The 20,097-nt window shown below is 44.2% G+C and overlaps 1 protein-coding gene across 2 annotated transcripts in view; it reads right to left on the bottom strand.

The window, feature by feature from the left end:
• Positions 1 to 20,097, bottom strand: part of CEP152 (centrosomal protein 152) — a 2,961,597-nt gene that overhangs the window by 2,130,746 nt on the left and 810,754 nt on the right. The gene's annotated exons all lie outside the window — the stretch shown is intronic.

Raw genomic sequence — 20,097 nt, 5'->3', positions numbered from 1 at the left:
CAAAAGTCTGTCAATTAATGGACTGTAGGCAAGGGTTGATGTAGTTTAAACCTTCTTCCAAAGTGGTTAAAGACTCTTGCCCTCCAATCACTGAGAAATGTGTTTTGGACAGGAAACACATTTGCCACGCCCCCCACATCAGATAGCATCCACAGATATAACCACCGAGTCCACTATTGAGCCTAAAGGAATTCTGGAGGGACAGATCAACAAAGTTTCTGTATGCAGACAATGTGGTATTACAGGCAGCCTCTGAGCAAGAACTTCTGCAAAGAATAGAGGAATGAGATGCAAAACTGAACCCAAGCAGGATGGAATGGGAGTACAGATAAGCTGGTTGCAATGGCAGAAAATAGGGGAAATGAGAAGAACCTAAGAACTGAGATAGAAGTGAAAATAGTGGAACAGGTTAGCAGTTTTAAGTATCTGGAAGGGGTGGCTGAGAAGGGAAGTCTGAATGAGAAAGTCAAAGCTAGAATTAGAGGTGCTACAGCCAACTAGCACAGAATGTTAGGTATAGTATATGACAGAAGAATGCCAAAGAAGCTGAAAAGTATTATGTACAAAACAGTGGTGCGACCAGTACTACTGTATGGTACAAAAATCTGGGCAGAAAAGGCAAAGCAGTTGAGGAAGCTAGAGGTAATGGAAATGAAGAGCCTGGGATGGGTGGCAGAATGCACATTATGGGACAGATGAAGAAATGAGGACAATACAGCAGAAACCAAAGTAGCTCCAGTTGCAGGAAAGGTCGAAGAGAATGGATTATGGTGGCTTACGTGTATATGCAGAAAAGCAGAAGACAATATGGTGAAAAAGACTTGGGACAGACAAGAAGAAGGCAAGAGGAAACAAGGGCATCCAGCAAAGAGATGAATGGATGGATTGTGTTAGAGAAGACCTGCAACAGTTAGGCATGATATTTGCTGAATAAGGCAGGAGCATGGTATTGAATAGAGAGAGATGGCGACAGTTGACACTACACCCCGACCTCAAGTAGAAAATAGGAAAAAGGGGGTTGATGACGAACCTGAAGGAATTCTGAATTCTGGATTATGTAAAATTCAAGAGGCTTCTGGTGGTGGTAGTGGGAGTGGGGTGTATGGGGGGAGGGGGTGGGGGAGTCGGGTACCAAGGATGCTGTGTTAAAAACATCAAAAACTTCAAAGGCTAGAGGAATTGCAATGAGATCTGACTATCTGTGCCAAAATTACCTATCTTTTCTGGACCATTAGGACCTCCCTAGAGTCAAGTTTGAAGTGGTCCTTCATTGGTCTCCAAACGAGAAGACGTCTGGAAGAGAACCAGAACACAACTGTCATCACCACCATCCAAATCATGTCCCATAGTGGAAGGCATCCGAGATTTTCAAGTCAGGTTCGTCTTCCTCCTCCGCTAATTCAGAGAAGTTTGACCCTCTCTCCAAAGAGAATAGTCTTTTCCATTTCAAGGAATGGGGGGAGAATAACCCCCCAAGTCGACTGCTTGTCTGGTGTGGTCTGCAAGGTAAGAAAAAAGGAAAACAGGTCTGTGGCCAGTTCTTGACATTCCTAAAGGGAAGCCTGGAGGAGTAAGGCTGAGGAAGCATCTTATATTTGCAATACTGTCAAGGCCTGAGATCTAACCTCTGGATGTCTAAATCGACAAAATGGTGGAAGCAGCCACATCTAGAGCCATAATTCAGTCTAGAGTCCAGCTCAACAAGTTATTCCAGGTGTCGTCTTGAAAGAACACAACATGGACATTCCTACTCAAAGTAATGCAAAAGCATTGGATAATGATGTCTGCAGACAAACATCTAGACTATCGGAGTTAATCCTTCAGCTCTGGAGATTATGCATACAGGAAACTGAGTAGCAGACTCCAGCAGGGAATGCCAGATGCCTCAGCAAGAGCAGATATCAAAGTCAAAGGGCTGCACTGGTGCTTCTGCTGAATTGACACCCCCTGCGCTAATTAAAACAGCTGAGACAAAAGTCTTTCTCCAGACTTTCACTGTCCTTCCACCTGAAGTGTCTGCATCTGCATACGCATCTTACATTTTTTAGGCAAATTATAGAGCTAAAAAACAGCAATGGTTATATTATTTTGGCAGCCTTCCTGTAAAGTGCACCCAGCTTCTTTTGGTCAAGATAAGCAAATCCTTTTCCCCTGCTTAGTTTTCCTAATAAACTATTGACAGGTGCCACTATAAAACATGCTGTGGACAGAACCCATGTAACACTAAATAAAGACTTCCCTGCACATGAAATCTGCCACTCAGAAACACACTGACCTTCTTCAGTGAAGAACATACTACATTTGGATCAAAGGCCAATCTAGCAATCCAGCCAAAACACAGAAAATGTATTTATTTATTTGTTTTGGAAATAACCAAGCGACAGGAAAAAAAGATTTCCCCGGTGAGGTATTTAGCTATACTTAGCTTTGAACATTTACAGCTGAACCACCAGACACTGGTGTTGACACCTAAACAGAACATCAAAGCCCATCAATGTTCACTGCAAGAAAGATGGAGTCAGCAAGCAAGTTCCCCTTATACCAAGGATGTCATAATATCAATGGGAAGGAGAAGTCAACCTAATCAGTAGTGGGGGAAGTACAAAGCTATGAAAGTTGGGTCTCACCTGTATCAATCAGAGTTTCCAACAATTATTACTGCAATACTGATCCGTACAAATAATATCGGAAGATAACAGAAATGCTCTGTCTTCACAGTACTGGACTACTATATAGCTCTCTTACAGAGTATTCTGGGTTGGCTTCCAATTTGCTCCAGAAACAATGATCAAGTATAAGCTTCTCCTGAGCTCTGACTGGATGCCAATGGTTCCGACAACTTAATCAGTACTGCAATGCATACGCTCCAAAAAGAATGTAAAGTCATGAAGGATCCATACAATAACAAAGACAGAAGTATAATTCTAATCATTGTAACCCCTTATGGATTTTACTTTAAGCGTCAGTCCTTAGTCCCTCCTTACTAATAATGGTGCATTTACAGTCTTGGAAGATAACTGATCTTGGACTGAATGCAAGTCCATTACAGAATACAAACCGACACACACAATTCATGCAGCCTGTACATTTTCTAAAGGCACTTTAAAGGATCTACAGCTCACCTAACAGCATATCTTCAAGATGTGGTAAGAAACCTGAAAACCTGGTAAAAATCCACAGTGACACAGGAAGGACAGGCATACACCACAAAAAAGGCACTCTAGTTGGGAACCAAACTGGAAAACCAAGAGCTGTGTAGCAGCAATGATTGTTGCTGCAACACAGTGCCACCCTGCCACTAGGACCTTCTTCAAGCATAACCTTGATCCACTATACTTGCCCTCAATCGGGATCACAGTAAGATCAGGCTGTAAGTCTATAATCACTAATAACTGAATTCAGCCATAGGTGTGTACTAGGCTAACGGCCCTGGAGCCTATATAAGCCTAGCCCAAGAAGCTTCCTTGGCATCATGCTTCATGACTTTACATTCTTTTTGGAGCATATGCATTGTAGCACTGATTAAGTTGCAGGAACCATTGGCATCCAGTCAGTACTCTTATGATGCAAAGCATACCTTTCCCAACAAAAGGCTAATGCATCACAGCTTCCTGGTAGGGGAGACTCTCAAGGTTGAGCATCAGACTTCTGAAGATTCATAAATCAATAATAGACTGAAGCACACTGAACACATACTAGAAAAGCAAGGTGGCAGTAAGCAGAGATGGAAATGCAGGGATATAGAAAGATTTCCAACATCTAATATTATGACAAGCTATTTCAATTATTTTAAATTCACGGTGCTAGACAGACAGAATATCAAGCTATACACCCATATCTAGTATGCTGCCTCTTAAAATGCCTTGGATAAAATGCCATAAGAGTATTATCTCTCACCACAGAAATTACAAACCAGCTACTACTGTTTGGTGAACACAAAACAAATATCAATTGGACATCCTCATATAAGGCTGTACAACTGACTGCTCTGAAAAACACATCAGAAGCTGCTACTATAATAATGGGATGTTCCTTAATAGCAGAATGAAACACCACCTCTGGTATCAAAATCCACTGCAAGACCTTACCTAGTTAGAGCATTTTAGTCAAACGTGCAGCTAAAATAACCACTTGGATTTCTGAAAGTCAATAGTTCTGAAAATGTAGACACAGACTGTTATCTAAAATTGTAAGTTATATTTAATTAAGTTTCTTAACTGGATATCAATCTGGCTTACATTATCAGTTTTCTGCTTTACCCTTTTTGCTATCTACAGCACTTTGAGTGCTTATAATGCGTCTGGCCCCAGTGGTTGCCTATTACCGATCAATAGACATCCATATTGCTCCTTATTTAGACACGCTGATTTGTGCATATTCTGTACCCTAGTACTTAAGAGTCCTTAAAGTCGCATCCCTCCTTTCCCACCCAGGCTTCAAACTGAACCTTCAAAAGTTTTTCCTCACACCCTTTCTACAAATTGTGTTCCTTGGGTGTTGGATAGACAGTAAACAGGTTGCAGTTTCTACCAGAATCAGCAATGACATTCTAAGAGTAAACAAAAATGAACTGATTCGCAGAGCAGATTGCTTCAATATACATTTAGAAAAAAATAATTATCATCATACAAACACAAATTTTTTAATGTAAGAGCTTATGAAAAATTCTTCAAGATTGGAACTGAAATTTTCGGTTCAGAGTACTATCAACACAAACTTGAGCATGGAGTAAAGAATGCTAGAAGCTGTCACTTTTTTTCTAATAAATAATGGTACAGAGTTCACTGCATCTGGGTAACTTTACTCACTCATGTGGCAGCCACTTCAATTGCATTGCAATGCATGCATCAGTTCAGAGGAAAAAGAACAGTTGTGTATGTACACTTAATATTAACAGATGTTCAATTGTTCACTACTGCAGTAGCCAAAGCTATATTGGTTACATCATGCATAGGATACAACAGCTGGACATCTCAGTAAGTCAGCTCTAGCTGAGTTGACTAAAAGTTAGGTTGAGCTTTCATGCCAACTAACACAGAAAGACAGATATTAATAGGAACATAATATATATAACAGGAAAAACAAGAAAAAATAATATATATAATAAGAAAATAAGAAAAATACATGTCCACACCATGCCTTCTGGAGAAAGGTCCCAGCAAAGCCTGTCCCAGACCTGGGGAAAGGATCTATTTTACAATGCTTTGTAGAAGTATGCACAAAGGACCAAGTTGCTGCTTCTTGAATAGTTCTAGATGTCATCCCTTTCAAATAAAAAACAGATGAAGCCAAGGCTCTGGTAGACTGCGCCTCGTCCCTGCCTGTGCCTGTTATACCTTTGATGTGCTGGGAGTAACAAAAGGTGATAGCCTGAGACAACCATTTGGAAATACTGTTAGTGTTAGATGACTCAGGTTGTTTTCTTCCCATACTTTCACAAGATAACAACTGACCAAAAGTTCTGAAAGATTTTGTTCTGTCAAGATAGTACCAGAGGTCTCCATGGACACAGAGTAAGAAGTATCTCTTCACCTACATTTTTTAGGTTATGGAACAGAGAGAGAGAGATAGACTGGCATGCAATAAGTATGGATACCACTTTAGGCATAAATTAAGGATTAGTTCTCAAAGAAATCCTATCTCTGTGGAAAATGAAAGAAAGCTGACCCACCAAAAGAGTATGCAACTCAGATATTCTTCTTGCAGAAGTCAACATAAAGTAAAACTGTTTTCCATGTTAAGAACTTCAGCTAAGCCTGATAAGCTGGTTTGAAATGGAGCATGCCACCTTCTTTAACACAGAAAAAAGATCTCAAGGATAAGCCACTGTGACGCTTCTTATGCAGAACCCCTTTCAAATGTATTTTAACATGAGAGTGCACTGAAAGAAGGGGACTCATTGGCAGACATGCTGAGATGGCCAACAAATGGAGTAAAACAGGCCAAAGGATAGTAACTCACAAATACTGCAAAAACAGAGAAGCACTAGCCTTGAATGGGTGCAGACCCAATTGTTGGCACCAACTTAAAAAAAAAAAAAAAAAACTTTTCCATTTGTTAATATGATTTTCTAGTAGCATGTTTTCTTATCTACATTAACAACTGCTGCAAGGCCTCAGAAAACAGGTCCTAAAAGGTATTCAGACCCTATCCTTCAGGCAGTCAGTTACAGTTGTTTGGGGTCACTGTGTATCAAACATTCCCAATCATGTGTGAATAAATCCAGTCTGTGAGGAAACTTGCAGTAACTGCCCATGACCAATTCCAAAAGAATGAAAAATGCAGATGCACAAGTCCTAACTACATGTAACAGTAGATGTTCAAAGTCCTCATTGTATCAGTGGCATTCTGGGTTATTTGACAAGGGAACCCAGTGTTGGTCTGCTTTCAAAAGCTAAGATTCCTGTCCCACTATCTTCCAGTGACGGCTGATTGGATGAGCATATCCTAAGAGGAAAGCACTCAGCTCGTACAGGAAATGACCAGATGGGAAGGCAAGAAATGTGGAAAATGCATAAATATAGTTGCAAGTATAGAAAACTTCTGGAAGAACCTCATGTTGAACAGGAATGAACACAGGAATGGTTAAGAGAGGCAAATTCAAACCAAGAGATGAAAGGTTAATATTGGCGGCCCAAGACAGTGGGCTATGTACACATTGGTTTACAAAGGCTATTGAACATGTGGGAGAAACAGACAAATGCATGTTTTGTAAAACCAAATTGGGAAGAGTCGCACACCTCGTTGCTGGTTGTGACATACTAATAGCAGAAAGACTGTATACTGAAAGGCCTAATAATGTGGCTAGACTCTTGCACTGGAGACTGTGCAAACATTATGGTATTGAAGTGGCTGAAAAACACTGGAAACATGAGCCACAAAGCATCATAGAAAATGATGAAGTTTACATCACATGGGATCACCCATTACCAACAGTTCAAAAGTTAGATGCTACAAAAATGGATATAGTGGTCAATGAAAAGAAGACAAAAGTAGCACTGATCATTGAAATCTCCACATCCAGTGACAACAGTGTCTTGTGAGAGAGATACAAAGTTATTAAATATCAGGATCTGTAGGCAGAAACAAGACAATGTGGAAAAAAAGATACCCAGACAGTTCCAACAGAAGTAGGAGCAACGGGTCTTATAAAAAAGAATCTGCAATCGTATTTAAATATGTCAACAATACATGCAACCCCATACAAATTGCAGAAGTCGTCATTACTGGGCACACTGTGGGTGTTGCGTAGATCACTTCTGGCTGACATCAAAGATTGAAACAATACTAATTTTGTGAACTTTTACCATACTTTGACTTACAGTAGGAATGGGGTCCATTCCAGTCATGATATTAGAAACCCAAAAGATTTGGAGAAATTAAAAAAGAAATGAGTGTTCAGGCTTCCACAAAGTGTAATGGTTTCACAAAGTGTAAAGGTTTCACAAAGGTTGAAGAGTGACAGGCTAGTGAGTTCCCATATGACAGAGCAAAGGATGTCACAGGATGAAATTGGAGAGAATGTGCCACAGGAAGACGCTATAGAATGAGAAGTTATGTACCTACCATAATGTTCCATGTTAGTTGTCTTCTTCTCACCTTCTTTCTTGCTGGATGGGTTCGGAGCCGATCCTTGGCTGCGACTCGGCCTATACTAAAGCTCGAGAGCTAATTTTACCGGCTCGAGGCAACCCTATATCCCATGATGCTAGGCGCTAACTACCCAGATCTCGTTTGGTAGCTGAGAACATAGCAATTTTAGCCTCCCAACCCAAGGGAGAGAAGAAAAGGGGGAAAAACTCCCATGTGCCACTACCTGAAGCTATAGTTACCCAAGGATAACCAGTTTAGGCTTCAAATTGTGAAGGGTGAAGACCCTGATAAAAAAGGGAAATCCTTTCGGTCTATCCAGGCTAGGGGGATGGCAGGTGGGACGCAAGAAAGAAGGCGAGAAGAAGACAACTAACATGGAACGTTATGGTAGGTACATAACTTCTCAATGTTAAGTTGTCAATCTCGCCTTCATTCTTGATGGATGGGACTGCGTCCCTAGCACCTTCATCCCGGGTGGCTCATTGGAACAGGCTCTTGAGAATGGTGGAACCAAAATTTGCCCTGTTTCTGGAGGCCATGTCTAATTTGTAGTGTGTAATAAAGGTATGAGGAGAGGCCCATGTGGCTGCTGCACAAATAGTATCCATTGGCAATCTAGCTTGAAAGGCTGTTGATGTAGCTAAAGCTCTGGTTGAATGGGCTCTTGGCTTAGAAGGTAATTCTTTACCTCTGAGTTGATAGATACAGCTAACCACAGAGGACAGCCATCTAGACAAGGTTACTTTGGATACCGGAAGGCCCTTTTTGCCTTCCGCATAGGACAGAAAAAGCTGATCAGATTTCCTAGTTTGTTTAGTTCTGTCCAGATAGTAACGGAGCTGACGATGAACGTCCAAGATAATGCAGTTTTTGCTCTGCCCTGTTAGAATAATTAGGGAAGAAAACTGGAAGATCGATAGATTGATTTAAATTTGCCTGAGAAGCTACCTTGGGCAAAAAAGACGGGTTAGTTCTGAGAGAAACCCTGTCTTTGTGGAAAACTAGATAAGGACGACGAATGCAAAGGGCATGGAGTTCTGATACTCTCTTAGCAGAAGTTATGGCAACTAGGAAGAGAGTTTTCCAAGAGAGCAACTTTAAAGAACAGGAAGCCACAGGTTCAAAGGGAGGAAGAATCAAGGATGTTAAAATCAAATTTAAATCCCACTGTGGTGGGGGGTCTTTGATTGGGGGTTTGAGTAAAAAGATACCCTTAAGGAAGGCTTTACAAAGCTTGTGGGACATGATGCTGGAATCCAATAGGCCTATGTGAAAATTTGAAATGGCCGCTAACTGAACCTTTACAGTGGAGGATGAAGAGCCTGAATGAAAAATTTCCGCTATGAAATCTAGAACTGACTGTATAGGAGCAGTGAAGGGATTTATATTCCTATTCCTAAGCCCTTGCCCAGAAGGAAAAACGCTTCCATTTACTAGTATAAATCCTTCTGGTAGAGGACTTAAGGGAAGCTACAATAATATCACGGACCAAATTGGAAATCAGGGGAAGCCTGGCTAAGGATGGAAGTGGAGCAACCAAGCTGTGAGGTTGAGAGATTGGAGGGATTGGTGCAGCCGCCCTGACTGGTGGGCCAAAAGATCTGGCACTGGGCCCAGATGCCAAGGCTGTTCCAAAAGGTAACGATGCAGGAACGGGAACCATATCTGTCGAGGCCAATAAGGGGCAATGAGGATCATCCTGGCTCTCAAGGCTGTAGCTTTCTGAATCAAATGAGTGATTAATGGAAAGGGGGGAAAAGCGTATAGAAGTCCCCGAGGCCAATCGTGGACTAGAGCGTCTCTGGGTGGATGGCCTGGAAGGGGAAAGAGGGTGAAAAAGTTGAGGCACTTGCTGTTCTGAGGTATTGCAAAAAGATCGCAGCAAGGAAGACCCCACTTCTGAAAAATCTCCTCTGTTATTGATTGCTTGAGAGACCACTTGTGTGGCATGAGAATAGCTCTGCTCAACCTGTCCGCTATGATGTTGGACTTCCCGGGGATATGCGTTGCTATCAGAAACCGCTGAGAAGAGATCGCCCATTGCCAAAGTCTGAGTGCCTCTCGACACAGGGGATAGGACTTGGTTCCGCCCTGCTTGTTGATATACCACACTACGGACATATTTTCTGTCTGAATTGCAATAGTCCCTAAAGGAAGAGAGTCTTGGAGGGCTTGCAATGCCAAAAGCACTGCTCTCATCTCCAGGACATTTATGTGCAGGTGGCATTCGATAGGTTGCCATGTGCCCTGGACTGTCCTGCCCTGAAAATGCCCCCCCACCCGATCAGGGAGGCATCCGTTGTGACCGTGGCGACCGGAGGGGAAGGAACGAATGGTCTGCCCTGAAGAACTTGAGGGAAGACCATCCACCAAGACAGATGTTTCTTGCAAGATAGAGTTATTATGATTTTGTGTGTCAAAGGAAGCTGTTGGAGGGACCACTGGAAGAAGAGCATCCACTGAAGGAGCCGCATGTGAAAGCGAGCAAGGGTTAGTAGCGTGATGGCTGTCGCCATGAGACCTAACACTTTCAGAACAAACCTGGCCTGGATTCTTTTGCTCTGAAGGAAGATATGAACATGATTTCGAATATCTAAAACTCTTTGCTCGGTTAATTTTGCTGAGAGCTGTATGGTGTCCAAGGTGGCGCCTATGAAGGTAATAGACTGACAAGGCGACAAGGCAGACTTTTCGAAATTTATGGAAATACCTAGCCCTTTGCAAGTTTGAATGGTGTAATCTCTGGCAAGAAGAAGCTGATGCCTGGTGGTGGCAGTAAGGAGCCAGTTGTCTAAATACAGAAACACCTGGAATCCTTGACGTCTCAGATGAGCCGTAACCACTGCCTTGCATTTGGTGAACACTCGGGGGGGCTGTAGTGAGACCAAAAGGCAGGGCCCTGAACTGGTAGTGACTGGCCCCCAGCCGGAAGCGGAGAAACCTCCTGGAGCGCCTGTGCATCTTGATGTGATAGTACGCATCCTGAAGGTCCACTGAGCACATCCAATTGTCCTGACCCAGAAAGGGTAGAATGGACTGTAGCGTGACCATCCAGAACTTCGTTCTTTTTACAGACTTGTTTAGTCTGCTGAGATCCAATATTGGCCTCCAGTCCCCTGTCTTTTTTGGTACCAAAAAGAACTTGGAGTAGATTCCGGATCCTAGTTGGTCTGCTGAGACTGGCTGGATGGCTCTTTTTGTTAGCAGTTTTGATACTTCTAGTACTGCTTGTTCCCTTAGACTGGGTGGAACGTCTGGGAGGGGCCCTTTTGGCCAAGTTGGGGTGTGAATAAAGGGAATTTTGTAACCCTCGGATATAATCGACTGTACCCATTTGTCTTGTGTGAGAGAAAGCCAGGCTTCTGGGTACAGCAATAACCTTCCCCTGACTGCCTCCGAAGGTGGACAGTCGGGCAGCTTCTCAGGGATGCTGGAAGGGTTTGTCAGAGAGAGACTCTCTGTTACCCTGATTCTGCGGACCTCCTCTGCCTCTAGGGCGGCGTCTGTTGTTGTTCCCCCCCCTGCCTCTCAGGGGGAACTGACCTCTTGTATCAGGCGTGACTCCCTGAGATTTGCAGAACCACATTTTTCCACCCTTTTGACCCTTAGGATATGGTCTGGACGGGGTGGAAAAACGGACTCCTACGGCAGAGAGAGTCTTGCCATCTTGTTCGCATCTGGTTAAAGTATCCTTCACTTGTGGTCCAAACAACGCCGAACCATCAAAGGGGGAGTTAGTGAAGGACACCTTGAAGGGGTCTGCAAAGTTGCAAAGCCGCATCCAGGCATGACGCCTTAAAGCCACGCCTGTGCCTCTACTCGCTCCATCGGATGCATAGGAAATAAGCCGCATGGAGGAGTTGACAATGGAATTTAGGGTTCCTAGTTGGGAGTTGATTTTGTCCTGAGACCCCGCAGCTGTTGGATCCTGTAGGGTATCACCCATTTCTTTGAGAATATCTCTTTGAAGGCGGGTGAAATGGCACAAGTAATTCAGCGACCGCATGGCGAAGGTCGCTGAAGAGAACATCCGCTTGCCATACCTATCCATAATCCTAGATTCCTTATTAGGAGGATGGATAGGCACTGATGGATCGGCCAGTTCCTTCTTAGTGGCTGCAGCCACCACCATGGCATCAACTGGGACACCCTTAGTTAAAAATTGTTTATCTGACGGGGCTGTGATAAATTTGGAAGGCCTCCGTGGGGTGGGTTCCGTCGTATCAGGGGCCATCCATGCCTTCCGCACCACCACTTCCATGAGGGGGTCAAAAGGCAGAGACACCCAGGAGGTGGAAGGGCGAGAACCAAAAGCCTCCAGGTAAACCGACTCGTCCTCGGAAGGATTGAGGGTAGACCAGTTCCCCCTCTGCTTGAGGATTTCAAGGATGTCAGAAAAGGAGACATCCTCAGAGGGGGACCGTGGGGACCCTTCCGACTCATCCAAGTCAGTATCAGATGTGATGGACTCAGGGGAGTCCACATGCTTCCTCTTACATGTCCTCTTTCGAGGGGGTTGACCTGACGGATCAGGGGAAGCCTCGGAAGAGGAGGATATTCCCTATGGGCAAACCTGAGGTGTTGGATCTCTATTGTCGGGAATGAGAGAGTGGGTAGAGACCACAGCAGGCACTACAGTGGGAGGAGCTGATGGAGCTGACCGTGGAGCAGACACAGGGGCCAGTACGGTCCTCATGACCTCAAAGGTGACCCTATCAGGCAGGACAGAGGGTTCCCATTCCGAAGAAATAGGAACCCCAGCCGGCACCGAGAGGAACGGCTCCGAAGCCAATGTCGGGGCCGAACTCACCAGCGCCGAAGCTCCGAGAGGGAGAATGGGGTCGGACAAGGGTCCGATGCCGCTCGCCCCCTCAGAGCCGACGAGGGAGACCAAGCGCCCGGATCCCTCCATGGATGGGACCATGGAAGTGATCGGAGCAGACGACGGAGCCGAAGGGGGAAGTATCGCCTCCGATGTCTCGACGGTCACGGCTCCGAACTCAGGGGCAGAGTCGGAGGAGGAATCGAAGATGGTATGGGTAAAGCCACTGTCTGTTGAGACGGGCTATGAAGCATTTGGGCCAGTGCCTGAGACTTTAGGAGTCTGCTAACCACCCTCTCGAGGTCATGGACAGAAAGCCTGGAAGACAGAGGGGAATGGCTCCGATGGCTCTGCTCCGAGAGCAAAGGGGATCTCGGAGCCGAGTGAATGGACTCCAGGGACGGAGACCTAGATCTTTTGCAGGTGGAAGATGGCACCGAGACTAGTGGTGTCGATGGAGCCAAAGACACATCGGCTCCGACCGGAGCCGACTTTGAAGACAGAGTCTTTGAGGCATCGTCTCCGGCCGGAGCCGATGCAGAAGACTGCGACATAGCCGTATCGGCTCCAGCCGGAGCCAATCGTGACGCAGTAGATGAGCCACCAGCCGAAGGCTTGGAGCACGGAGCCGACGGTTTGGATGGCTTCGAAGGTTTCCCCGGCAAGGACTTAGCCGGGGAACCTTCGGGCTTTAATAAGCCCCTCAAAATTAACTTATTCCTGCACTCCTGCAGGACTCTTGGACTGAACGCATGACAAACAGAACAAGAGTCCTGCAGGTGCAGGGGTCCCAGGCAATAAACGCAAGAAGTGTGACAGTCTGTCAGCGACATTTTCTGACAGCACGAGTCACACTTCTTGAAGCCTGAGACTTTAATGGCTTTAGACATTAAGCTGTCAAGGAAAGAAAAATATCTTCCTTAGAAGTTAAAACACACACACACACACACACACACACACACACACACACACACACACACACACACACACACACACACACAGAGTAAAATTAAAGATTAACAACTAACACACACCTAACTGTCCCAAAACAAGGGAACGGAAAAAAAATGGAAAGGGCCTAAGGCCTAACCTTAACAGGGGAGGGATATAACTTTGGGATTAGGAATTAACATAAATAAAGGGGAAAAATCCTAAGAAAGGAGAAGAAAAATTTTTAAATTTTCACTGACCTGTGGAGCCGGTAAAAAAAGCACCTCGCTAGCGAAAGCGGCAAACGAGATCTGGGTAGTTAGCGCCTAGCATCATGGGATATAGGGTTTCCTCAAGCCGGTAAAATTAGCTCTCGAGCTTTAGTATAGGCCGAGTTGGAGCCGAGGATCGGCTCTGAACCCATCCAGCAAGAATGAAGGCGAGATTGACAACTTAACATCTCTCTATAGAAAGCCCACAAGAAATTGAGAACAAAAAATGTGCCCTTAGTTTAGAAGAAAATAAGCTAAGAGAAGAGTTGCTTGATTTAATAGAGAGATATTAAGATCACTGAAAGAAGTATTAAGATCACTGAAAGAAGTAGACTGTAGAAGGTCAACAAAACCAAAAAAGTCAGAAGTTTGATAAAACAAATTAATACACTAATTAGGACTGCCCATAGAGATCCATGCAATATAACAGAAGTAAACAGGACATATTACTGTTCAGCTAAATTATAAATTAACCGACAAAATTCTACCACAAGAGCACAAGGCAGTAAGGGAATGGAAGGGGAGAAATTGAATACCATCATGGAAGTATCGAATAGAGAAAACTATACAGCAATTAAGAGTGCCACTGATAGAAGAGTATAGAAGAGGGAACAGATCAACAAAAATACTCAGACAGAAGTGATTTATCCATGAGTAAGAACAATTTATATGCACACCCAAAACAGACACCAATCCGGTTATCAGGGAAAACAATGCTCCTACTTAAGAGTGAACCTGCAAGTTATCCTAAAAATTATAGGCCAGTAAAATGAAGTTATGTTCTTAACATAACGTTCTATCTGTGGTGTTGATCTTCATTCATTCATGATGGATGGGACAGAGTCCCTAGCTACTTTATGTCCTGGGAGGCCCTATGGAAGGATATTCCTGAGCATCACTGAGCCAAATGATGCTCTCCCCCTGCAGACCAAGTTCAATTTATGGGTGATAAAGTTATGAGGAGAAGCCCATGTGGCTGCTGCACAAATTACATCCATAGAGGCTCTAGAATGAAAAGCTACTGAAGAAGCAAATGATCTGGTTGAGTATGCCTTTATTTTCATTATTAAATGCATATGGTTCTGCTGATAGACAATGGAAAATCATTCTCTGAGCCATTTCCCAAAGGTTACTTTAGAAACTGATCTTCCCAACCTGGGTCCTGACAAGGACAGGAATAATTGGTCAGATTTTCGGAAAGATTTAGTCCTGTCCAAATAGAAGCGTAATTGTCTATGTACATCCAATAAATGCAAACAATATTCTCCTTTATTTGAAAAATTTGGAAAGAAAACTTGCAAGTCAATGGATTGATTAATATTCAACTCCAAGACAATATTGAGTAGAAAGGATGGGCTAGTCCGAAGTGATACTCTCTTTCTGTGGAAAACAACGTAAGGGTGTTTTACATACAAAGCCTGTAATTCTGATATTCTTCTTGCTGAGATAATGGCTACCAAGAATAAAGACTTTCAAAAAAATATTTTAAGTCACAGTTAGCCGCAGGCTCAAAGGGCTCTTTGAAAGGTGGTCTTATATGTACAACCCCTTTTCAAGAAGATTTTACAGAGGTGAGGAGATACCAAAGAGGAATCCTGGAAACTATTGTGAAAATTTGAGATAGCTGTTAAATGGAACCGGATAGTAGAAGCTGAAGCTCCTGAATGGAGTAAGGTTGATAAATATTCTAAAACCAAACTGATCGGAGCTGAGAAGGGATCTACCCACCCACCACGAGACCAAAACACAAATATGTTCCATTTACTATAATAAATCTTCCTGGTGGATCTTTTTTGGGAAGCCAGAAGTATTTTTCTAACAGGGGAAGAGACGTTATTTTGCCTGGCAATTACTGGAAGTGGAGGAACCAACCTGTCAGCTTGAGGCTCGAAAGGTTTGGATGGACCAACCCCTGTGGGTGTGACAGAAGTCCTGGGGTTGGATCCAGAATCCATGTTCGGTGAAACAGATGAGGCCAAAGGAAAGGGAACCAGACTTGCCAGGGCCAATAGGGTGCAATGAGGATTACTTTGCTTCTCAACCGAAGAGCCTTCTTTAGGAAAGTACAGTGTATTCACTGTTGCAGTCATCACATTTGGATTATCTGCTTGCAGGTAGTCCCTCAGTCAGCCTGATTATCAAAGTCTTGGGTCCTGCGTCGGTTGCTGTCTCATTTTCCATGACGGGTATAAAGCATGCAGCCAATGCCATTACATCAGTTTTTCTTGCCCCAGATGGCAGGTGCCCCCATAATGGGAAGCAATTATATACAAGGTTACACCTCCAACAAAAAGCAAATACACCAGAAAGCTTTAAGCATAGTAAACAAGAATAGAGGTATAGTCAATAGAAGTCAGGGGGCTGGAGGGAGGGTAACCAGAACTGCAATAGTGAATACACTCGAACATCTACATTTATGGTAAGTGCACACAACTGTACTATGTTCTTCGTGTTTCACTGTTGCAGTTATCACATTTGGGTAGATTCCCAAAGCTAAGGAGGGGAAGAGGCCATTAGATAGCATTAGGACCAGCTATAAGGCCCTGCAAGACTGCAGTGGCAAAGCCAGCTCTGGAGTTAGAAAAAAATTGGCAAGTGGTAATGCTTGGTGAAATGTACAGAACTCCAGGTAGCAGCTTCCAGCAGGGCAGGGACTCCTCTGAGAAAGGCTGTAGAGGTATATGCAGCCCTGGTAGAATGAAGTCTTATCCGCTGTGGGGTAGGTTTTCCATGGTGCCTATGGCAGAAATGAATGCAATGCCATATCCACTTAGAAATGGTTCACTTTGAAATGGCCTTCTCCTCTGCCCCTGCAGCAAATGCAACCAGTAGCTGTTCAGATTTCCTGAGAGGCTTAGCCCTGTCCAAGTAAAATCTAAGTTGTCTGTGCACGTCCAAGGAGTGCAGTATTCGTTCCCCTTTGTTCTGTGGATTAGAAAAGAAGGTTGGCAAATGAATGGACTGATTAAGGGCCACACTAGATACCACCTTGGGCATAAAGGAAGGATTGGTCCTGAGGGACACCCTGTCCGCATGAAAGATGATGAAAGTCTCCACTGTCATGAGGGCCTGTAATTCAGACACCCTTCTTGCTGAAGTGATGGCTAGAAGGAAGGCTGTTTTCCAAGAAAGGAATTTCAACTCTGCATTTGCAGCTGGCTCAAAGGGAGGCAGAGTGAGATTTTTGAATACAAAGTTAAGGTCCCAAGTTGGAGTAGGGGCTCTTCTGGGTGGTCTTAAGTTTTTGGCCCCTCTGAGGAATTGCTTCACAGTGGATGAGAGAAGACGGGTGGCTCTGTACTGCAATGTGCTGAAATGGCCGAGGCATGAATTTTGAGGGAAGAAAAGGAAAGGCCCTCGTTAAGCATCTCCGTTACGTATTGAAGAATGTGCGGTAAATTGGGCACTGTTGTGCCCATCCCCTGGGAACAGGGGAACAGAATCTTTTCCATTTTTCAACATAGGATTTTCTAGTACTAGGCCTCCTTGCCTCCATAATTACATCCATAACTTGCTTACTGAGGGATGGTAACGGAGAGATCAGGTAATTAGCCAGGCTGCAAGGTGCAGGGTTTGAAGCTGTGATGCAGAATCTGGCCCTCTTGCTGGGACAGCAGGGCAGGTACCATTGTTCCCGCAGTGATACACTGTGCAAAAGGGGGTACCAGTGTTGGCGTTGCCAGTCTGGTGCAGTCACAGTATTGTCCTTGGTTTGTCCCGTTTGATCTTTAGTAGCACTTTGGAGAGGAGAGGCAGACGGGGAAAGGCACAGACGGATAGGTTTTTCCAGGTGAAGGATAGGGAATCCACTTTCCAACCTGGTCTGTGGGGAGTACTTGTGCAGAATTTGTCCAATGGGAGGCAAACAAGTCTATGTCTGGGCTCCCCCATTTGTTTCTCAAAATGTTTAATATCTTTGGTTCCAGTTTCTACTCATGTGGGTCCATGAGATTTCTGCTTAGATTGTCTGCCAGTGTATTTAGCTTGCCTGGCAGGAAATGAGCTTGTAGGTGTACTTGGTAGCTCAAGGCTGTGTTCCACAGAGCCATGGCTAGTCTGCAGAGAGAGTATGAGAGGGTTCCCCCCTGCTTGTTTATATACCACATAACAATGGTGTTGTCCGTCTTTACCAATAATTGTCCTGGAAGAATGTGGTCCTTGAAGGCTGTCAGAGCATTCTGTGCAGCTAACATTTCTTTTTGATTGATATGCAGGTGCATTTGACTCAGGTTCCATTTGCCCTGAATGCACTGCCCAGCCAAGTGAGCCCCCCATGCATAGTCTGATGCGTCTGTTGTCAGGGTTTGGGCGACAGGGGGTAGAGTGAACGGCAGTCCCTTGTTGAGATGGCAGGCCTCTGCCCACCAAAGGAACTCTGTCTTTAGACAAGGAATGAGAGGAATCATTGATTCTAGGTCCTGAGAATGTTGACACTATAGGCTTTTTTGATACCATTGTAGTTTCCTCACATGCAGTCTTGCATATGGAATTAGTAGAATGCAAGAGGCCATGAACCCCAGGGCTTGCAGAATTTTTCTTGCAGATAGCTGGGTCTTTGTGGCCAGTAGTTTGAAGTAGGCTGTCAAAAACTCGTATTTCTCTGGAGTGAGGTAGGCCATCTGGGAAGTTGTATTCAAGTTTGCTCCCAGGAATACAATTTGTTGGCAGGGTACTAGATGTGATTTTTTTTCATTTATGGTGTACCCCAGAGAAGTTAGTAATTTCTTTACAAATGCCAGATGATTTAATAGCATGTCCTGGCTTTCTGCCTGAATTAGACAATCGTCCAGGTATGGGTATATTTGAATATTTATTTGCCTGCAAAATGCAATGACTGGAGCTAGGCACTTTGTGAATACCCTGGGCGCAGTAGATAAGCCAAAGGGCAGTGCAGAGAACTGATAGTGCATATAGCCTGCTCTGAAGCGTAGGTATCTTCTGCAAGATTCCCTGATTAGGATGTGCAGGTACGCTTGCTTTAAATCCAGTGTTGCCAACCAGGCATTTTTGCCTAGCATGGGAAGCAGATGATGAAGAGTTAGCATTTTGAATTTTGGGATTACCAAAAAGGTGTTTAGGATAGACAGGTCCAGGATAAGACGCCAGGAATGGTCTTTTCTGGGGACCAGGAAAAGTCTTGAGTAAAAACCTTGCCCCCATTCCTTTTCTGGGACAGGCTGAATAGCCCTGATGGTTAGAAGAAAGAGAATCTGCTTTTGAGCCTCTGCCCACTGATTTGGGGGTAGGTCTGGCCAACTGTTTGGGGTTGGTAAGGAGTGGAAGTGGAATCTGTATCTTGGGAAACTATATTTAAAACCCATTTGTCTTGGGTAATGAGCTCCCAGTTTTTTGCATGCAGGGTGATCTTTCCCCCTAAAGGAACGGTCAGTTGAGCAGGGCTTGGAAGGTTTAAAGTTAAGTCATTGTGACAGTTTACCATAGGGGGTGTCTTACTATTTCCAGCTTTGGAAGTGGGAGCCCCCCCACTGCTTAGGCCTGTGAGTACCTTGAGACTGAAGCCTGGGTCGTCTGCTGGTTCTGGGTTTGGACTGAGAAGGCCTGGAAGAGGCAGGAAAGGGCTAATTCTTAGTGCCTACTAAATCTGGGAGGCTGTACTTGCAGGAAGTCTTTAACAGTTTGCATAGATTTAGCTTTTTCCTCCATCTTTTTAAGTACTTCTTCTGATTGGTTGCCAAACAGGCGGTCTTGTTTTAAGGGAGCATCCAGTAATTTAGCTTTAACATGATCTGGCAAAGTTTGTTCCTTAATCCAAGCATGCCTTCTAAGTACAGACCCAGTGACAGCAGCCCTGCAAGATGCCTCTAATGAATCAAAACTACATTGCAAAGTACGTTTTCCAACTTGTTCAGCAGAATGCATTAAATCCTGTAATTCTTTATTTTCAGCACAGTCTGGAATCAACATAATTTTCTGTTTAAGCAATCCAATAATATGCTGCTGATACTTTAACATATGAAACTGGCAGTTTAAGGCCCTAATGCAGAAGTGTAAACCTTCTTACCCCATCTACCCAGGGCCCTGGAATCTCTATCAGAGGGGGTAGGGTTTTTGGCAGTAGTAGCCTTAATGCATTTGGGTCCCTGTGAAATGGTCTTAGGATCCGCAGTAGGATTCTTAAAGAGGAACTTGTGACAGTCAGGTACTCTGTAATACCAGTCAGGTTTTCTGGGAGCCGGGGGTTAAGTGTCAGGGGCCAGGCTAGATTCCAAGAAGGCATCATCTACAATGTCCAGTACAGGAGGGATAGCTAAAGGCCTGTGTTGAGGTAGGAGTAAAAATTCTCTAAGCCTCTTTTTGGAGTCAGAGTAATCCTGGCTTTCCCAGCGGCAATGCTCCCTAAGAGTATGCAAAGTTTCACCAAAAGAGAAATCCTCTGGAAGGGAAGCAGAGGGAATGGAGTCCTCTGAATCAGAATCCTCATAGGTAGATAAGGGCAACTCTTGGTCATCAGAAAAAACA

Source organism: Protopterus annectens, chromosome 7.part0, assembly GCF_019279795.1.
Source record: "Protopterus annectens isolate FY-2018-M chromosome 7.part0, PAN1.0, whole genome shotgun sequence".
NCBI lineage: Eukaryota > Metazoa > Chordata > Ceratodontiformes > Protopteridae > Protopterus > Protopterus annectens.
The sequence above is the reverse complement of the archived record's forward strand: the minus strand, read 5'-3'. Positions and strand labels throughout refer to the sequence as shown.